The sequence below is a fragment of the Papio anubis genome, chromosome 6 (genome assembly GCF_008728515.1).
Source record: "Papio anubis isolate 15944 chromosome 6, Panubis1.0, whole genome shotgun sequence".
Classification (NCBI taxonomy): Eukaryota; Metazoa; Chordata; class Mammalia; order Primates; family Cercopithecidae; genus Papio; species Papio anubis.
Window position 1 is genome coordinate 19617993 of NC_044981.1, and position 17279 is coordinate 19635271.

Below are 17279 nucleotides of genomic sequence, written 5' to 3' on the forward strand. Positions count from 1 at the left end.
ACTTCACATTGCAGTGTGCTCTTACCTCTGTGATTAGGTTCACACCTGTAATCCCAGCACTTTGGGAGGCTGAGGCAGGAGGATCACTTAAGGCCAGGAGTTTGAGACCAGCCTGAGCAACAGCGTGACACCCCTTCTCTACAAAAAATTATAAAAATTAGCCAGGTATGGTGGTGAGTGTCTGTAGTACTAGCCACTCAGGAGGCTGAGGCAGGAGTATCGCTGCAGTCCAGGAGTTCCAGATTGCAGTGAGCTATGATCGCACCACTGCACTTCAGGCTGGGCGATGGAGGGTGACCTTGTCTCTATGGGGAAAAAAATGTTAGTAGGCAATTCAGGTAGAATCTGAGAGGTTCTTCCAAAAATGCATACTTGTCAAGCAGAAGGGTCTAAAAGAAAATGACAGGGAAATCTGCGTATTGTAACAGGAAACAATAAGAATGATGCTATGAAGTCTGAGACCTGAAAGATTTCCTAGACTTTGTGCTTCCCTCTTGTCCACCAAGTACTTTTATTCCAGGAAGTTTGCAAAGAATTGGAAAGTGGGAAATTAAGAAGCATGCTTTCTCTACAGACAATAGGCTTTCACTGTCAGAATCTTGGATTTCCAGTGTGCAATGCACCCACCAGGTTTTCTGGGTTTTGTCCCTGTCCAGGCCCAGCAGCATCTGGCTACTAAGAGGGTGCACCTGCAAGCTTACAGGCATGGTTTCTCCTCAGGCTCCAGCTCTGCCTCTTCTAACTAGTCCTCTCGCTTTCAGAGGACACATTCAATTCTAAGATAAAATTGGCATCCATTAATTAACCATATATTGCACTTCGTTGTTTTCCTTCTATGTCACCTATTTTACCACTACAGAGACTCAGATTTAATTATCTCATCTGTCAAGACTATAGTCTAAGAAAGAAAATGTTTTGGATATTAACATAGTCTCTTTTCTCCCCCTGTAAATTTAATGGAAGTGTATTCCAATTTTTAATGATTTCTCAATTACTGTAAGATAGAAAAATAGCCAAAAAAAGTGCCTCTTTCAATTCACATAATTAAAATGAATATCTTCCTTAGATAATTTTCAAGTTGCCATTCTTGAAACTGAACATGGTTTAATTGTTCATAAGTGGTAGGACTAATGACTACAATGGAAGAGAACTTTACAGTTTAATATCTCATTTTTCCTCAACTCCTCTTCATATAAACAAATTCTTCCTATAAATGATAATTAGTGATAAAAGCCATAAAACACATTATATTTGAGGTAGCCAGTGTCTTCACATATACCAAGGCATACTCTCCCACTTACCATTTATAAAAATGTTTTGTCTCACAAATTTATGATATGAATATCAGATAAATGAGTTGTCCAACATTTATAATTCCACTAAATCTGAAGATAAAGAGAACTAGTTCCTACCTGAAGAAATGAAATATTCCTCAAGCAAGTAGACCCCTAATTTTACACATGATGGAAAAGTATTTTAGTCATGGATAAGCTCCCAAAACCCTGTGATCTGAATTCAGAAATTAATTAAAAAGTAAATTTTTTTCTCAGTTTCCAAGTTAACTGAAAGACCTGCATGCAGGAATATTGGAGCCTCAGCATAGAAAGCATTCAAAAATAATATGATTCATTGTAAAGTAGTTCTCTCTTGAACTCCATCTGTTCTAATTATCTATTGCTGTGCAACAAACCACTCCAAACTCAGTGACATAAAATAGCAACCATTATGCTCACAGGTTCTGTGGGTTGGGATTTTGAACAGGGTACAGTGGGGAGGGCTTATTTGTGCTCCAGGACATCTGGGGCCTCAGCTTGGAAGGCTCCAGTGGGTTGAGGGTGACTCAACAGCCAGGGGCTGGAATCACCCGGAAGCTTCTTCACTCACAATCTTTTATTTTAGGAAGTTTATTCTAGGAAGTGCCTGAGCTGGGGTAACTCAAAGGCTGAGCCCAACTTGGACTGTCAGTCAGCATGCCTGCACATAGTCTCTCCATGTGGCTTGAGTTTCTCACAGCATGGCAGCTGAGCTCCAGAAAAAGCCTTCTGAGTTGGAGCATCTGGAAAATGAGTCTTCTAGAAGACCAAGGCTCACACGACTTGGTTTTATTCCTGCCCAGCCTCAGAAGCTATACAGTATCACTTTCACCAAATTCCACTAGTTACAAGCGAATTCTGAAAGGCGGCCCAGTTTCAAAGGAAGTGCAATGAGACTCTTCCCCTTGATAATAGAGTTGCAAAGTCACATTGTCAAAGAGTATATGGGTTGGAAGTTTTTGTTGAAGCCATCTTTGGAATATACAGCTTGGCCAACCATCAAGGGAAGAGGATTGAATGTGAAATGCTTTTATTATCTTTTATATAACAATCTATGCTAGGTAATTTACACATAATATCATTGAATTACCAACAACTTTATGCTTCAGTTCTAACACAAGCCACATTATATTAGCGATATCTATTTTTAATCTGTCTCCTCAACTAGTTGATAAATTACTCCAGAACAATAATTTTATTTTTATCTGTTCCCAGTGCCTTGCATGATGCCAGGCATGTAATAGATGCTCAAATATTCATGAAATAAAAATCTTCTCTGTAATAGATCTGGTCATAATTATTCATTCACATACATGTTCCCTGTTCAACTCTCTGCCTCTTGCTGGCTTGGACTTTGTCTTGCTTATCCCCAAAACTTAACACTATGCCTGGTACACAGTAATTTCCCAAAATATATATATTTAGAGCTGAACTAGTCTTTGTTAAGAAGATAGTCCCACTATATTGAAACCAATAATAGAACTGCTGTGAGGTTAAAGATAATTAACTACATCCATGCCCCTATAGTAATAGAAACCAAAAGTACATATTTCCCTTATCAAATAAACAAATTAATTTCTAACAAACTACTCCAAAAGCTATTGGGTTAACACAACAAATGTCTTATTATTATTTGAGATTCTGCACATTGACTAGGCAGTTCTGATATTGGCTGATTTGCAGTTACCCAAGCACTCAGTTGATCTGGAACCACCAAGAAGACTCCCTCCCGTTGCTGGCAATTGATGCTGGTTGTTGGCTGAGAGCTTAGATTGGCAGCCTGCTAGAAGTCTTGCAGGACGCTTCTCCCTGGGAGACATGAGCATCTCACTGCCATGGGGGCTGTGTTCCAAGAGGGTGGACCAAGAACAAGCATTCTAAGGGAGAAGAAATGGAAGCTGCCAATCTTCATAAAAGCTAGACTCAGAACTGCCACAGTATCCAGTACTTAGCCATATTTTATTGGTTAAGCTGTCACAGCACCAGTGAGATTCAAGGGTTGAGAAAATAAGTTTCATTCTGAAAGGGGAGTGATCAAGAATATGGAATCATCTTTAATCCACCACAAAATGGGAAAAAGGAAAAACAAATACAGACTACTTGGGTACAACTTCTTTTGTTTGTGAATAAGTAGAAGAATCCAACACTACACCAATGGTTAAGCAAAGCTCAAGGTGAAGATTCTAAACTGATTCCTGCACAGTTCAGAGACAGAAAACCTGGCCTTTTCCTGGTTGTCTAGTAAGACTTGGGTGCTCCAAAGAAGGGATTTATGTTCTCTCTTTATAAATCATTTGAGATAGCCTAAGTGAAGAACACAAGCCAGTTGGACATATACCAGCTAACACCCTGCCCACTTATTTTAACCAATGCTAACTAGGGAAAAAAGTTTCCTGGGAAAACAGTCATAATTTTAGCTAAAAAAGAAAAAAAAGAGTTACAAACTTGTATTTATAATATCATCCCAATTATGTTTTACTCGTGTGTAGTAAGTTGAAGCATGTTAAACAAATTTTATGGGAAGCCACTGTTTTGGGCTGAGCTCCTGCATTAGACTCCTATAGACTAGACCAAATCAAAATGGAGTCACTTGTGCTAAGTGCCACATAATCAAACTGAAACTTTAAGCATTAGGAGATATACCTAATGTAAACAATGAGTTAATGGGTGCAGCACACCAACATGGCACATGTATACTTATGTAACAAACCTGCATGTTGTGCACATGTACCCTAGAACTTAAAGTATAATAAAAAAAAAAAAAAAAGAAAGAAAGAAAGAAAAAAGAATTTCCTGGCTTACCAAGCCAAAAAAAGAAAGCAGGTAGATCACCAAACAGACTAGTTTTTTTTCCTGAAAACAAGATGCTCACAACAACCAATTGGAATGGGCCCAGTCAATCTGATTCAGTGTAATAGGGAAGTCCCTTCTGCTTTAACCCTTATAAGATAGGTTAAAATGAAGCAATGAGATGTTAACCAATCCGCTTTTTCTAGTGTGTTGTTTCCTTGTTCCCATCTTAAAAAACCCAGCTCTTCTGTCATACCCTGCAGAATACATGGTCTATTTTATACAAAATGCTGTCCAGATCTAGGATGTCAAATAAAAGTTAATTAGATCTTTAAGTTAAACTTGTAATTTTGTCTTCTGGCAGGTGTTGGGCATTTGTTGCAATAGTATATGAAAACTCAAATTTGTTATCTTCTGCTGCTTTTAGACGAAGCTTCTTGTGCATACTTGGAGGATGAGTTTTCAGGTATTATATGTCAAGACTGGAACCGCCTTAGCTCCTGGTATGTTAAATGGTCTGTGCTGGGTCTAAGGGCCTAGAATCTGGCCATTTCAAAGAGAAAGGTGTTTAGGTGAGTTTTTAAATACTATGATTCAAATGAACAGGAAATAAAGGCTGAGTATTTCTCAGGGTTGAAGGAGAGTGTGGCCTGATTTGGGATGAACAAATCAGCAATTAGAAGAGTAGAGGAATTCCTCAGGAATGTGAGGAAAGAAAAAGAAGGTTGCCGGTACCTTCAATGAGACAGCCTAGATGGCAAGTTTAAGTGTTCTTGTCTTAGTCTGTTTCGTGTTGCCAGAAAAGAATACCTAAATCTGGGAAATTATGAAGAAAAGGGGTTTATTTAGCTCATGGTTCTATAGGTTGGGAAGTTCAAGGGCATGGTCCTGGTTTCTGGTGGGGACTCTCCTGCTGAGTCACAACACGACAGAGACAGTCAAAGAGAAGTAAACACGTTGGAAGAGCTAAAACCCAAAGGGCATCCTGGCTTTCTAACAACGCACTGTCTCAAGAGTTAATCTATTCCCAAGAGAACTAATCTACTTTCACAGAGTAAGAACTCATTGTCAAGAGAACAACGCTAAGACATTCATGAGGAATCCATCCCCTGTGATCCAAACACCTGCCACTAGTCCCCACCTCCCACCACCACCACCACCACCACACGGGGCTCGAATTTCAACATGAGTCTTGGTGGGACAAACTAAATCATAGAAGTGCTTGAAAGGCAAGCTGGAGGTGTCAGGACCTCCACACGCAGGTGCATGGGAGGGCTTCTGAAGGCAGAACACTAAGCTCAGTGGATTTGGGAACCACAACAGGTCCCCATGTGGAATGGGGCAAGGGGACTGGGAGGTGCAGTCTCCAATTCACTAGATAAACCGAAGAACAGAGGTCCACCCTAACTTCTTGGATTGTAGAAATGCTGCCAATCTGTCCTAGCCTAAGAAAGGAGGAGGAAGGCACTAAAAATAACTAAGAGTAAACTGCAACATAATAAACAAGAATGCAGTCGACGAAATTTGATTGTACCCATTGTTAAGAAATGTGACACAGTGGCTCACACCTATAATCCTAGCACTTTGAGAGGCTAAAACAGGAGGATCACTTGAGCCCAGTAGTTTGAGACCAGCCTAGGCAACATAGTGAGACCCTGTCTCTACAAAAAATTTAAAAATTAGCCAGGCATGGTATGGTGGCTTTCACCTGAGGTCCCAGCTACTCAGGAAGCTGAGGCGGGAGGATTCCTTGAGCTCAGGAGATTGAGGCTGCAGTGAGCCATGGTATGCCCCTGCCTTCCAGCCTGGGTGACAGAGCAGAGAACCTTTATCAAAAAAAAGAGAGGAGAAAACAGAGGAAAAGGAAGAAAGGAAGGAAGAAGGAAGGAGGAGGAAGAGAAAGAGAAAGAAAAGAAAGAGGAAAGAAAAGAAAGAAAGAAGGAAAGAGAGAAAGAAAGAAAGAAAGAAAGAAAGAAAGAAAGAAAGAAAGAAAGAAAGAAAGGAAAGAAAGAAAGAAAGAAAGAGGAAGGTGGATGGAGGGGAGGAAGGAAGGAAGGAAAGAGGAAGGAAGGAAGAAGAAGGAAGGAAGGAAGGGGAGGGGGGGGGAAGGAATGGAAGTGGGGATGCAGTCTCAGCTCACTGCAAACTCTGCCTCCCAGGCTCAAGCAATTCTCGTGCTTCAGTCTCCCGAGTAGCTGGGATTATAGGCGTGAGCTACTATGACCGCCTAATTTTTGTATTTTTAGTAGAGATGGGGGGTCTCACCATGTCGACCAGGCTGTTCTCGAACTCCTGACCTCAAGTGATCCACCCGCCTCGGCCTCCCAAAGTCCCGGGATTACAGGCATGAGCCACCGTCCTTGGCCGAGATTACATTAAAGAGCAATTTAGACCTATTTTCTCCCTCTCACAATTTCTCTCTCATACACACACAAAGAAAACATGCTATAACTTAACAATTGTTATTTATATGCCGTTAAATTATGGCTGGCATTGTTTAATTTTTCGAGTCTTTTTCTTGCAGTGAATATGCATTAACTTCAAAATTGCAAAATATACACAGGAAAAAAGAGCATAATTAGATGACAAGCCAAAACCCAAAGTATATTCTACTTTCCAGCAGTTCCTCTTGATCTGTAATAAGACACATGGCTCCAAGCAAAATCCAAGGCATGAGTTTATATGGTCAAAAGCAGAGCAAGAAGATTGAAGCAAAAATAGTTCTCCTAAGTAGAGAAGAACTAGCTGCCTAGTGTTTACATATGCTGGCATAAACTGCCTAACAGCTCTTACTTTAGCACACTTACTATCTATTTTCACTATTTCCAAAAGGTAGGAGATTACTCTGCAGTGGATTCTAGGAATATGTCTTTACTCTCATTTCAGTGAAATTAAGCTTTCTATGTTGCTCCAGAATAAAAGAACAAATAAAACAATATTTCAAAACAGTATCCATTTTACTTTCACGTGTCTGGATGAAGTGAGTTCTAGAGGGAGGTGAGAAGGAGAAGGCAACTAGAGAGCAGAATAGTCAAGACATTGTTTTCAAAAAATAATAACTAAAAGAAAAAGTATGAGAAAGGATGTCACTTTCATGAGAGTGGTATTTCTAACGTATGTCATACTAGAAACCCCCAAAATATACATTTCTTTCTCTAAGACTCAAGGAGTGACAAACAGAAATGATGTGGAAGAAATACACACTCTCTTTCATCAAGCAGTTTAAGGTTGAGACATATGGAATGGGACCAAGGCAGAAAAACATGACATGACACAGTGACTTCCAAGTTCATCAACTGTCTCTTTAAAATATTGCATAAAAACCCAGCTACTCGGGAGGCTGAGACAGGAGAATCACTTGAACCCAGGAGGCAGAGGTTGCAGTAAGCCAAGATGGCGCTACTGCACTCCAGCCTGGGCAACAGAGCGAGACTCTGTCTCAAAAATATATATATATTGCGTCAAGAAACTGAATAGGGTGTGTGTGTGTGTGTGTGTGTGTGTGTGTGAAGGGGGTAGAGAAAAAGAGAGAGACTGATTTTTAGGACTCAGCTCATATGATTGTCAGACTGATGTATCTAAAATCTGCAGAGTAGTCCAGCAGGCTGGAGAACCAGGGAAGAGCTGATGTTGCGGCTTGAATCCAAAGGCAGTCTCCAGGCAGAATGTCTTCCTCCTCGGGGAACCTAATTTCCTTTAAGACCTTCAACTGTTTAGATTAAGTCCACCCACATTGTGGATAGTGCTCTGCTTCACTCAAACTCTACCAATTTAGAAGTTAATCACATTTTTAAAATACCTTCATTGCAACATCTAGATTGGTGTTTGTTCAAATATCTGGGCACCATAGCCTGGCCAATCTGACACATAAAATTAACCATCTTGAAACCCAAACACTTGAAAAAACAGAGAGAACTCAGGAAAAAAAGTAAAAGATGACTCAATCAGATGATTAAGTGCTGTCATAATGGATGTAATTTTTCTAAACAGACTACTCATTAACAGAATTCAGAGCATCAATTTGAATGTAGTTACTCTACAGTGGTTGGAAGTCAACCTCCCTGGTTAAAGAAAAAGGTATCAGATTTCATCTGTTTCTCTGAATCAGGTGAATGTTTCAAAGTACCTTGTCTCCAAGTCAGTTTTCACTATGACATTGCTTTTCAGAAAGCACTATTGATTCCTATGGCTATCTTGTGGTTGATGCAATAAATCTAAATTATTCCTGGGTCTCAAGTGAGACTCTCATCATCTGGCCACCACACTTAACCTTATTTCCTTTAATTCCCCAGCTGCAACTTCAGCTACAATCAACATGTCTCTTCCTTCTTCTACAGACTCTATACTATTCATGCTGTGTAGCTTTTATTTTCTTTTAGTCCACAATGAGTTCCCCATTTTTCTCTGCCTATTCACCAAGCATAACTATCCTTCACAGATCAAATTAAGTTCTACCTAATCTATCAAATCAAGTTCATCTATGAATTCATCTCTGACTACTCTTGCCATTAGTAAATAGCCAACTTTCCTGGTTAAGGAGAAAAGGATCAAATTCCATCTGTTTTTACCAACAAGCCTTTCTTTACTGAATACTTTATAATATAATAAAGTAACATAATATCATTGATACTAGTGTAATAAATTCAATTCCATTAATTTTTTTGAAAATTTTGCTGATATAAGGAAGAGAAACAATAAACATTGTTCTAAAGAACTGCATCATTGTCCAAATGATTTATACTTATATAAGCATAAAATTTTATTTTCACTAAAAATATTTATTGAACCTCTCAATAAATAAAACTAATTATATGTAGCTATATATAATATATAAAATATTATGTATTTTGAGGGGGGGTGTGTGTGTGTGTGTGTATGTGTGTGTATAATATATACCAAGGCTAGGCTTTTGAGATAAATATATACTGGGCTAGGCTCTTGAGATAAATTAAGAAATACAATCACAATCTGGTAGGGAAGAAGAAACAAACCAAAGATCAAGCTTATTTTCAATATATCATGATACCTGTGTAGCAGATACATGAGCAAAGTACTAAGAAACCACCTAATGCAGCTGCGTTGTTTCAAAGCTGAAAATACTGAGCTCATAAAGAGCATGTATATTTAGGTAGTGGAATCTGGGACTGGACTCCAAGCTGTTCATTGCTTGCTTCAATCTAATTAAAGTCTACAAAGAGAAAATTATCTACAGAGAAAAGGTTTACTCAATAGCATAGCAAATCAGCACAGCTCTGGATTTCACCTGAAAAACATCTCACCACGCTCTCAAGACCTCCGGCCAGGAATATGTTTTGGTTTGTTTTTTTTTTTCTGGTTATAGAGAAATGGCCCAGCCGGGGAGTGGTAGCACATTAATCTCACCATTAAGGCTCTGACATTGCTGAGGTCTTTACCACCAGTGAGTAGCAATTATTTTTGTAGTAGAGGTCCATGTACAGAGAATTGATTCTCCAGTGCATATGAATATCCCCTATTAGCCCCACTTGATAAGTGGGAGCTGTGCTTTCGCCTGCCGTGGAGGGCTACGATTGCCCAATCGAACACTCTCTCTTCATGCATAAACATCACTCCTGCTATCACTAATGGGAAAGGGTTCCACAGGGCTGTGGAAAATAGAGCCCACAGTCTTTTGATAAATCTGTCAAATGTGACATGTTCTATGTGAAGAGCAGCACCACGGCTGATTAAATGAGCAACCCAGTGTACAGTACAATAATGTGTCAAAGCACTTCAGTGCAGACAGCTGTTTGCAGTTCTGGGAGAAATTCAGGACTTAAAATAAGAGTCATTAGCAGGAACCCAGGTAAAAATGTCCACACTGCCAACATCACAGACCTCTCTCATTAATATGCCCTTCACCTCCCTTCCCTCCCTTACCTTGTTTTGGTCACTTTCCTAGGACCAAATATGTACACCTGGACAAGGAATTCTGTGGTACTGAGGTGACAGGCTGGAGACAAGAACACAGCTTACCTGTCATCTGTGTGGATGCAGCACAGGCCTACGACCTCTCTCTTTCTGTCCTTCAACATAGTGGCCACAGGACATGCTGTGCCTGGCAAAATTCTCACCAATCAAAGCTTTCCCTTGATGGTCCCTGGTCTTCCTTCTGCATTCATGCACCCAAGACCCTCACACCGCTCCACAAGTCCCATCCAGTGTCTACCAGGATCCCCCCGGAGCTCCCACCTCTCCATCATCTGCCTTGGGGCATGCAAGGAGTTTGTAAATTCAGTAGAATAAAGGCTATAGTGTTATCCCTCTTTTTTGTATTTTAAGTAATTTGATAAAAATCTTACATGAATTGGCTGAAAGCAGGCTGATCCTTAGAACAATAAAATTAGCAGATCCCCTCTTATGCTGATGAAATGGACTTGTAAATGTCAGCTAAGGGTAACATTAAGAAATAACTGTACCTGGAGGCTAATTGTTACCAGAAATAACAGTTTAGCATTAGCCATGATAAAATGAAATTATTGTATGAAAATTTCCAAATTGGAGAATATTTTTTAAAATAGGTCAATTCATTCAGATACCTGGAAGAATACTTTTCACTTAATAATTATAAATAAGAGTATTAAGCACCTACCACATATTTAGCATTGTGCTAAGTGTATAGTCTCACAACAGCATCCTGAACTGTGTAGCACTCTTGTGTATACTTTATAAATAAGAAAATTTATAATTAAAAGAGTAATTTGCCTGAGATCCCACAGATAATAAATGATGGAGCTGGGATTTGAAGTCAGGCTTATCTGACTTAATCATGTCTGGGGCTGATGGCTAAACAATATTGTTTCTCATGAGCCAATTTATGTCCATGAGCCCAAAACAAAGGTATTGCGTTCTTCTAAAGTCAGTTGCCCTACAGGGTTCTTTGATGGTCTAAGTGTCTAATTGGTAATACCAGTGCTTGCATTTTTTTCTTTTTTAAGGTTAAAAAAAAAAAAAAGCTTCCTTTCATATTGTGTGTCCAGAATGCTAGAATCTTCTCTGAGTATTTGCTCAAACATGTAAGGAGATTAAACTCCATTTTAAGAATAGTAATGGCTTTGTTTATAACTATTCTTACAGCCTACCTCTACAGGTAAGGTTAAAATTGACATCCGAGTAACTTACAACATTCGAATTTCTTTTTAATAAACAATGAAAAATATTCTCCCTTTAGTCTGATCACATAATTTAATCATGAGCTAACTTTGATACTAAAGGTGATTGGAACGCTCATCTTTGAACCAAAGGAGCAGGAGGAAACTCACTGAATTAAGTTTGATTATCAGAAACATGTGATCAACTACAGTTGATCATCAATTCTAGTAACCCAGATTTTAGAAAAATGCTTTCTATGAGTTACAATTTCATGTTACAACTTTTATAGTCAATACACACTGCTCTCGATTTGTGGAAGAACTGTGTATCTTCTACAAAATAACTGAGCATAGCATTTATCATGTTACCCAGTGTCCATTCCATAAAGATACAAATGACAGATCCCTTCCAGAATTTATTGCAATTGTCTTTCCAGAATAACTTGTAGCCTCCATAATTACTCTTCAATAAATACCATCTAACCCACTGGATTTCCTGTATTGTTTTTGTGCCAAGACTATATTGTGCTTTGTCCTTTGTGAAACATGGAGCCCAATATAATCTTATCAATAGCAACTAACCAATCATGAGTTCCTGTCAAATTTCTGCTGTTTCTCTAAATGATTTTTGATATATCTACTTTTTTTTTCTTTTTAATGTTTATCTTTAGTGTCCAACTCTATTTATTGTTTAGTTTCATAAATTGTTGCTTATATTACATGAGTAAAGTCAATAGATAACTGTAAATTAGATAGATGAATGGATAGCTCTACACATTTACATAACATACATAAATAAATACATACACTCGGTCTTTGGCAAAGCCTGAGTCCTGTCCTCTCGCTCTCTACTCACTCCTCCCCCAACCCTGGAGAGCATGAACTTCACCACTGGCTCCACCTTCTCGACCAACTACTAGTCCCTGGGCCCAGCTATGGGTCCAGCCAGTCAGCAGGGCGGCCAGCGTCTATGCAGGCACTGGGGGCTCTGGTTCCTGGATGTCCGTGTCCTGCTCCACCAGCCTCCAGGATGGCATGGGGTCTGGGGACCTGGCCGTGGGGATGGCTGAGGGTCTGGCAGGAATGGGAGGCATCCAGAACAAGAAGGAGACCATGCAAAGCCTGAATGACCACCCGGCCTCCTATTTGGACAGAGTGAGGAACCTGGAGACCGTGAACCAGAAGCTGGAGAGCAAAATCCGGGAGCACCTGGAGAGGAAGGGACCCCAGTTCAGAGACTGGAGCCTTTACTTCAAGACCATCAAGGATCTGAGGGCTCAGATCTTCACAAATACTGTGGACAATGTCCGCATCTTTCTGCAGATCAACGGTGCCCATCTTGCTGCTGATGACTTTAGAGTCAAGTGTGAGACAGAGTTGGCCATGTGCCAGTTTGTGGAGAGCAACATCCATGGGCTCCTCAAGGTCACTGATGACACCAATGTCACTCGGCTGCGACTGGAGGCAGAGATCGAGGCTCTCAAGGAGGAGCTGTTCTTCATGGAGAAGAACCACAGAGAGGAAGTAAAATGCCTACAAGCCCAGATTGCCAGCTCTGGGTTGACTATGGAGGTAGATGCCTCCACATCTCAGGACCTCGCCAAGATCATAGCAGACATCCTGACCCGATATGACAAGCTGGCTTGGAAAAACCGAGAAGAGATGGACAAGTACTTGTCTCAGCCGATTGAGGAGAGCACCACAGTGGTCACCATGCAGTCCGCCAAGGTTGGAGCTGCTGAGATGACACTCATGGAGCTGAGACGTACAGTCCAGTCCTTGGAGATCGACCTGGACTTGATGAGAAATCTGAAGACCAGCTTGGAGAACAGGCTGAGGGAGGTGGAGGCCTGCTACGCCCTGCAGATGGAGCAGCTCAACGGGATCCTGTTGCACCTGGAGTCAGAGCTGGCACAGACCCAGGCAGAGGGACAGCTCACCAGGCCCAGAAGTACAAGGCCCTGCTGAACATCAAGGGCAAGCTGGAGGCTGAGATCGCCACCAACTGCCTCCTGCTGGAAGATGGCAAGGGCTTTAATCTTGGTGATACCCTGGACAGCAGCAACTCCATGCAAACCATCCAGAAGACCACCACCAGCCAGATAGTGGATGGCAAAGTGGTGTCTGAGACCAATGACACCAAAGTTGTGAGACATTAAGCCAGCAGAAGCAGAGTACCCTTTGGGGACCAGGAGGCCAATAAAAAGTTCAGAGATAAATATAGATATAGACATAGATATAGATATAGATACACACACACATACACACACACACACAGAGGTGGTACAGTAGAATGAAATTGAAGATGGGGACTTAGATTCTAATTCAAGATGGCTAACTAGAGACATCAGACATCCACCCTCTCCAGAAAGAAGAACCAAAATTATGAATAGACAATCATACCTCAAATAGAATATCTAGTAAAGAACACCAGAATTCAACAAAAAACCCACATGAAACATCTGAGGCACTGAAGGGGAAGGAAGCAAGTGACCACTCAACCAAGGTTGGCCGGGAGCCCCAGGGGCCTCAATATTGCAGGGTAAGAGTTAGCAAGACAGCTTTGTTGCCCCACATGCCTGCCATGGACTCCTGCCATCTGAACTGCAGGAGAGCTCTTCTACCCATATGTACAGTGATCCAAGTATGAGTGGCAGTTTGGAGACCCTGCGAGGTCATTGCAGCAGACAGGAAACTCACACTGGGCCACTTATTCCCCACCCCGATACTTGAACAGGTGTGAGAGGGTGCCATTTGGGGAGTGCAGCCATCATGGGACTTCATCTTGCCCTGAGAACAACAGCCCCCATATCTCCGTACCCTGGGAGCTCTCACTGACATTTCCCAGTGTCTAATAGGAGGGCTACAGCAGCACAGAGCTGGCTGGTCCTGAAGGTGTTACAGGGTCCTCAGTTCTCTAGCCCACAGGGAGTGCTACTCACTGGAGAAGAGATGGTACAAGTGTACGAAAAGGCAGCCGTTGAGACAAAGCAAAACAAAGCATGTGCTTTTCAGAGCCCGAGAGCTGTCTGTCTAGAACTGTGAGAAGTGACCCCACCCCCAGTGGCAGCACAAACTCTGTGCTTGCCTTTGTAAGCGAAAGGTAAAATCCATTCCTACAGGTGGGGTGGCCTCTGTGCTTGGGCACTCAGGTCGGAAACAGGATCCCTACCCTTCCTCCACACACCCGCTTCTGCTGCTGTCAAAGGCTGGGGCAGATGAGTTAGAGGACTACCCGTCTGGGGGATAAGTGGCAACTGTGACACCACTGGCAGAATAGTCTTCTTGCCTTGGCTCATGAGTGAGGCAGGTCCCTCACCCTCTGCAACATGGCACTACAGCAGTACTGCTACAGAGATCAGGTGAGCCTGAAAGCAGAGTGTCTGAGGCCATTGGGTGTAAATGAACCACAGCCACCACCACCACCACTCAGGACGCAAAGTATCATCTCACCACTGCTACCGCAGTTGCACCCACCACACTACCTACCCAGAGGCCTGAGAACCTGCTTAGCCACCCCCAGCCCACCACTGCCACTACCAGTACCTGAGCAAACCACCTGGAGTCCCAAGAATTGGCCCACCATTAACTGCCAATGCAGGTGCCAGTGTACACTGCCTTGGGGCTCAAAGTCAGGCATGCATAGCCCACCACTGCCACCACTAGGGCCTGAATATTGGCCCGTCTGGCTTCCCAGTCCCCCACAACTTCACCACAACCTCCATCAATGATTGCATACTAACCCCCATAAGAAAATCACAGAAAGCCCTAATACTGTTTATAGCCAAAGAAATCACACAGAGGTTACACTACTAGTTGCATCCAGAATCAAACTAAAATGCTGTACACAACCAACACCATATATATATATTTAGGAAAAGTTCTATTCTACAAAAATAATTTCAAAAATAGGAAGAAGTGACTATTACACAAGATAGGTAGATATCCACATAAGGACACAGAAAACATGAGAAAGCAAGGAAATATGACACCTTTCAAAAATACAGTAATTCTCCAACAATAGATCTCAATCAACAGAAATATTCAAAATGCCAAATAAATAATTCAAAATATTGATCTTAAAGAAGCTCAATGAGATACAAGGGACTTCTGAAAAACAATATTTTTTAAAAATTCTAATTAAAGATACAAATGAGAAATTTACCAAAGAGACAGATATTTTTTTAAAAAACCAAATAAAAATTTTAGAAATGAAAAATGCACTGAAAGAAATACATAATATGTTTGAAAGCTTCAACAATAGACTAGATCAGGCAGAAGAAAGAATCTCAGAACTTAAAGACAGGTCTTTTGGAATAACCCATTCAGGTTGGGCTGTGCAGCAAACAAGCATGGCACATGTTTACCTATGTAACAAACCCACACATCCTACACATGTAGCCTGGAACTTAAGTGTTGAAAAAATAAAAGAAATAACCCATTCAGACAAAAATAAAGAAAAAATAATAAAACAGAATGAGCAGAGGCTTCATGACATTTGAGACAACATGAAATAACCAAATATACAAATCATCAGTATCCTCAAGGACAAATAAAAGCAGAGGAAATATAAGAAAACCTATTTAAAGAAATAACAGATGAAAACTTCCTAAATTAAGCAAAATATTTAGTCATTCAGATAGAAGAGGCTCAGTGATCCCCAGGCAGATACAATGAAAAAATGGTTTTCTCCACAGCACATCATAGACGGTTTAACATCAGAGATACAGAGTGAATTCTGAAAACATCAAGAGAAAGCCCATAGTAACTTGTAAAGGAAGTCCCATCAGACTAACAGCAGATTTCTCAGAAGAATTCTTACAGACCAGAAGAGAATGTGAAAATATAGTCAAAAGGAAAAAAGAAAACACCTGTCAGCCAAGAATACAATATTTAGCAAAATTATTATTCATAATTGTCTTTCCCAGAAAAGCAAATACTAAAGAAATTCATTACCACTAGACCAGACCTACAAGAAACATTCATGGTAGTACTATTCCTGAAAGCAAAATAACAACATTTACTATCATGAAAACACACAAAATATAAAACCCACTGGTAAAATGATCACACAAAAAAGGAAGAGAAAGGACTCAAATTGTATCACTACAGAAATCAAACAGACCATAATGACAAACAATAAGAGAAAAAGAAACAAAGAATATATAAAACAACTGGAAAACAATATATAAAACAACTGGAAAACAATTAACAATATGACAGGAATGAAGCTGCAACATCAATAATAACCTTGAACATAAATTAAATAAATCTCCACTTAAAATATATAGAATGTCTGAATTAATTTTAAAAATACAATCTAACTATATGCTTCTTACAAGAAACTCACGTTACCATTAAAGACACATATAGCCTAAACGTAAAGGAATTAAAGAAAAATATTTCACGGTCAGGCGCGGTGGCTCCAGCACTTTGGGAGGCCGAGACGGGTGGATCACGAGGTCAGGAGATCGAAACCATCCTGGCTAACACGGTGAAACCCCGTCTCTACTAAAAAATACAAAAAACTAGCCGGGTGAGGTGGCGGGCGCTTGTAGTCCCAGCTACATGGGAGGCTGAGACAGGAGAATGGCGTAAACCCGGGAGGCGGAGCTTGCAGTGAGCTGAGATCCGGCCACTGCACTCTAGCCTGGGTGACAGAGCGAGACTCCGTCTCAAAAAAAAAAAAAAAATTTCACACAAATGGAAACTAAAAGTGAAAAGGAGTCACTATACTTATATCAGATAAAACACACTTTAAGTCAAGAATAGTTTTTTAAAAAAGGACAAAGAAGGTTATTATATAATGATAAAGGGATTAATCCAGCAAAAGGATATATAAAAATTCTGAACACATATGCACCCAACACTAGAGCACCCAGATTCATAAAGCAAATATTGTTAGTGGGGTACTTCACAAAACTAGTGGGGTACTTCAATACCCCACTCTCAGCACTAGACAAATCATGTAAATAAAAAAACCAACAAAGAAAAATTGGATTTAAACGGTATTTTAGATTAAATGTGCCTAACAGACATTGACAAAACATTCTATTCAGTGACTGAA

The 17279-nt window shown here is 40.6% G+C and overlaps 1 pseudogene; it reads left to right on the top strand.

The window, feature by feature from the left end:
* Positions 1-8980: 8980 nt before the first annotated feature.
* On the top strand, positions 8981-15302 carry LOC110743047 (annotated as a pseudogene).
* The last annotated feature ends 1977 nt before the right edge of the window (positions 15303-17279 follow it).